We start from the raw sequence: 5,000 nt of genomic DNA, 5'->3' as shown, positions 1-5,000 counted from the left end.
CGCAGCCAAAAATGGCCAGTTTTGGCCCGTTTTTGGGCTGTTTTGGCCTGTTTTTGGTCTGTTCTGGCGTGGCGCGGTGACCGTCGTGAGCGGAGCAAAACGTCAGCCATCTCAGCACCTTGGAACCCCCCGGGTGGCACAGGGCTGGATGGGGCTTTCGTATAGCAGGGACGGTGCTGCCTCACGCTTCGCTCGCTGTTCGCCGCTCGCCGCTCGCTCGCGCAACCTAAAATGGCCAGTTTTGGCCCGTTTTTGGGCTGTTTTGGCCTGTTTTTGGTCCGTTCTTGCGTGGCACGGCGACCGTCGTGAGCGGAGCAAAACGTCAGCCATCTCAGCACCCTGGAACCCCCCGGGTGGCACAGGGCTGGATGGGGCTTTCGTATAGCAGGGACGGTGCTGCCTCTCGCTTCGCTCGCTGTTCGCCGCTCACCGCTCGCTCGCTCAGCCAAAAATGGCCAGTTTTGGCCCGTTTTTGGGCTGTTTTGGCCTGTTTTTGGTCCGTTCTTGCATGGCGCGGTGACCGTCGTGAGCGGAGCAAAACGTCAGCCATCTCAGCACCCTGGAACCCCCCGGGTGGCACAGGGCTGGATGGGGCTTTCGTATAGCAGGGACGGTGCTGCCTCACGCTTCGCTCGCTGTTCGCCGCTCGCCGCTCGCTCGCGCAGCCAAAAATGACCAGTTTTGGCCCGTTTTTGGGCTGTTTTGGCCTGTTTATGGTCCGTTCTTGCGTGGTGCGGTGACCGTCGTGAGCGGAGCAAAACGTCAGCCATCTCAGCACCCTGGAACCCCCCGGGTGGCACAGGGCTGGATGGGGCTTTCGTATATAGCAGGGACGGTGCTGCCTCTCGCTTCGCTCGCTGTCCGCCGCTCGCCGCTCGCTCGCGCAGCCAAAAATGGCCAGTTTTGGCCCGTTTTTGGGCCGTTTTAGCCAGTTTTTGGCCTGTTCTTGCATTGCGCGGTGACCGTCGAGAGCGGAGCAAAACGTCAGCCATCTCAGCACCCTGGAACCCCCCGGGTGGCACAGGGCTGGATGGGGCTTTCGTATAGCAGGGACGGTGCTGCCTCTCGCTTCGCTCGCTGTCCGCCGCTCGCCGCTCGCTCGTGCAGCCAAAAATGGCCAGTTTTGGCCCGTTTTTGGGCCGTTTTGGCCAGTTTTTGGCCTGTTCTTGCATTGCGCGGTGACCGTCGAGAGCGGAGCAAAACGTCAGCCATCTCAGCACCCTGGAACCCCCCGGGTGGCACAGGGCTGGATGGGGCTTTCGTATAGCAGGGACGGTGCTGCCTCTCGCTTCGCTCGCTGTCCGCCGCTCGCCGCTCGCTCGTGCAGCCAAAAATGGCCAGTTTTGGCCCGTTTTTGGGCCGTTTTGGCCAGTTTTTGGCCTGTTCTTGCATTGCGCGGTGACCGTCGAGAGCGGAGCAAAACGTCAGCCATCTCAGCACCCTGGAACCCCCCGGGTGGCACAGGGCTGGATGGGGCTTTCGTATAGCAGGGACGGTGCTGCCTCTCGCTTCGCTCGCTGTCCGCCGCTCGCCGCTCGCTCGTGCAGCCAAAAATGGCCAGTTTTGGCCCGTTTTTGGGCCGTTTTGGCCAGTTTTTGGCCTGTTCTTGCATTGCGCGGTGACCGTCGAGAGCGGAGCAAAACGTCAGCCATCTCAGCACCCTGGAACCCCCCGGGTGGCACAGGGCTGGATGGGGCTTTCGTATAGCAGGGACGGTGCTGCCTCTCGCTTCGCTCGCTGTCCGCCGCTCGCCGCTCGCTCGTGCAGCCAAAAATGGCCAGTTTTGGCCCGTTTTTGGGCCGTTTTGGCCAGTTTTTGGCCTGTTCTTGCATTGCGCGGTGACCGTCGAGAGCGGAGCAAAACGTCAGCCATCTCAGCACCCTGGAACCCCCCGGGTGGCACAGGGCTGGATGGGGCTTTCGTATAGCAGGGACGGTGCTGCCTCTCGCTTCGCTCGCTGTCCGCCGCTCGCCGCTCGCTCGTGCAGCCAAAAATGGCCAGTTTTGGCCCGTTTTTGGGCCGTTTTGGCCAGTTTTTGGCCTGTTCTTGCATTGCGCGGTGACCGTCGAGAGCGGAGCAAAACGTCAGCCATCTCAGCACCCTGGAACCCCCCGGGTGGCACAGGGCTGGATGGGGCTTTCGTATAGCAGGGACGGTGCTGCCTCTCGCTTCGCTCGCTGTCCGCCGCTCGCCGCTCGCTCGTGCAGCCAAAAATGGCCAGTTTTGGCCCGTTTTTGGGCCGTTTTGGCCAGTTTTTGGCCTGTTCTTGCATTGCGCGGTGACCGTCGAGAGCGGAGCAAAACGTCAGCCATCTCAGCACCCTGGAACCCCCCGGGTGGCACAGGGCTGGATGGGGCTTTCGTATAGCAGGGACGGTGCTGCCTCTCGCTTCGCTCGCTGTCCGCCGCTCGCCGCTCGCTCGTGCAGCCAAAAATGGCCAGTTTTGGCCCGTTTTTGGGCCGTTTTGGCCAGTTTTTGGCCTGTTCTTGCATTGCGCGGTGACCGTCGAGAGCGGAGCAAAACGTCAGCCATCTCAGCACCCTGGAACCCCCCGGGTGGCACAGGGCTGGATGGGGCTTTCGTATAGCAGGGACGGTGCTGCCTCTCGCTTCGCTCGCTGTCCGCCGCTCGCCGCTCGCTCGTGCAGCCAAAAATGGCCAGTTTTGGCCCGTTTTTGGGCCGTTTTGGCCAGTTTTTGGCCTGTTCTTGCATTGCGCGGTGACCGTCGAGAGCGGAGCAAAACGTCAGCCATCTCAGCACCCTGGAACCCCCCGGGTGGCACAGGGCTGGATGGGGCTTTCGTATAGCAGGGACGGTGCTGCCTCTCGCTTCGCTCGCTGTCCGCCGCTCGCCGCTCGCTCGTGCAGCCAAAAATGGCCAGTTTTGGCCCGTTTTTGGGCCGTTTTGGCCAGTTTTTGGCCTGTTCTTGCATTGCGCGGTGACCGTCGAGAGCGGAGCAAAACGTCAGCCATCTCAGCACCCTGGAACCCCCCGGGTGGCACAGGGCTGGATGGGGCTTTCGTATAGCAGGGACGGTGCTGCCTCTCGCTTCGCTCGCTGTCCGCCGCTCGCCGCTCGCTCGTGCAGCCAAAAATGGCCAGTTTTGGCCCGTTTTTGGGCCGTTTTGGCCAGTTTTTGGCCTGTTCTTGCATTGCGCGGTGACCGTCGAGAGCGGAGCAAAACGTCAGCCATCTCAGCACCCTGGAACCCCCCGGGTGGCACAGGGCTGGATGGGGCTTTCGTATAGCAGGGACGGTGCTGCCTCTCGCTTCGCTCGCTGTCCGCCGCTCGCCGCTCGCTCGCGCAGCCAAAAATGGCCAGTTTTGGCCCGTTTTTGGGCCGTTTTGGCCAGTTTTTGGCCTGTTCTTGCATTGCGCGGTGACCGTCGAGAGCGGAGCAAAACGTCAGCCATCTCAGCACCCTGGAACCCCCCGGGTGGCACAGGGCTGGATGGGGCTTTCGTATAGCAGGGACGGTGCTGCCTCTCGCTTCGCTCGCTGTCCGCCGCTCGCCGCTCGCTCGTGCAGCCAAAAATGGCCAGTTTTGGCCCGTTTTTGGGCCGTTTTGGCCAGTTTTTGGCCTGTTCTTGCATTGCGCGGTGACCGTCGAGAGCGGAGCAAAACGTCAGCCATCTCAGCACCCTGGAACCCCCCCCGGGTGGCACAGGGCTGGATGGGGCTTTCGTATAGCAGGGACGGTGCTGCCTCTCGCTTCGCTCGCTGTCCGCCGCTCGCCGCTCGCTCGTGCAGCCAAAAATGGCCAGTTTTGGCCCGTTTTTGGGCCGTTTTGGCCAGTTTTTGGCCTGTTCTTGCATTGCGCGGTGACCGTCGAGAGCGGAGCAAAACGTCAGCCATCTCAGCACCCTGGAACCCCCCGGGTGGCACAGGGCTGGATGGGGCTTTCGTATAGCAGGGACGGTGCTGCCTCTCGCTTCGCTCGCTGTCCGCCGCTCGCCGCTCGCTCGTGCAGCCAAAAATGGCCAGTTTTGGCCCGTTTTTGGGCCGTTTTGGCCAGTTTTTGGCCTGTTCTTGCATTGCGCGGTGACCGTCGAGAGCGGAGCAAAACGTCAGCCATCTCAGCACCCTGGAACCCCCCGGGTGGCACAGGGCTGGATGGGGCTTTCGTATAGCAGGGACGGTGCTGCCTCTCGCTTCGCTCGCTGTCCGCCGCTCGCCGCTCGCTCGCGCAGCCAAAAATGGCCAGTTTTGGCCCGTTTTTGGGCCGTTTTGGCCAGTTTTTGGCCTGTTCTTGCATTGCGCGGTGACCGTCGAGAGCGGAGCAAAACGTCAGCCATCTCAGCACCCTGGAACCCCCCGGGTGGCACAGGGCTGGATGGGGCTTTCGTATAGCAGGGACGGTGCTGCCTCTCGCTTCGCTCGCTGTCCGCCGCTCGCCGCTCGCTCGTGCAGCCAAAAATGGCCAGTTTTGGCCCGTTTTTGGGCCGTTTTGGCCAGTTTTTGGCCTGTTCTTGCATTGCGCGGTGACCGTCGAGAGCGGAGCAAAACGTCAGCCATCTCAGCACCCTGGAACCCCCCGGGTGGCACAGGGCTGGATGGGGCTTTCGTATAGCAGGGACGGTGCTGCCTCTCGCTTCGCTCGCTGTCCGCCGCTCGCCGCTCGCTCGTGCAGCCAAAAATGGCCAGTTTTGGCCCGTTTTTGGGCCGTTTTGGCCAGTTTTTGGCCTGTTCTTGCATTGCGCGGTGACCGTCGAGAGCGGAGCAAAACGTCAGCCATCTCAGCACCCTGGAACCCCCCGGGTGGCACAGGGCTGGATGGGGCTTTCGTATAGCAGGGACGGTGCTGCCTCTCGCTTCGCTCGCTGTCCGCCGCTCGCCGCTCGCTCGTGCAGCCAAAAATGGCCAGTTTTGGCCCGTTTTTGGGCCGTTTTGGCCAGTTTTTGGCCTGTTCTTGCATTGCGCGGTGACCGTCGAGAGCGGAGCAAAACGTCAGCCATCTCAGCACCCTGGAACCCCCCGGGTGGCACAGGGCTGGATGGGGCT

The sequence above is a fragment of the Musa acuminata genome, unplaced genomic scaffold (genome assembly GCF_036884655.1).
Source record: "Musa acuminata AAA Group cultivar baxijiao unplaced genomic scaffold, Cavendish_Baxijiao_AAA HiC_scaffold_469, whole genome shotgun sequence".
In the NCBI taxonomy this organism is placed as follows: Eukaryota; Viridiplantae; Streptophyta; class Magnoliopsida; order Zingiberales; family Musaceae; genus Musa; species Musa acuminata.
This window is presented reverse-complemented; position numbering follows the sequence as displayed.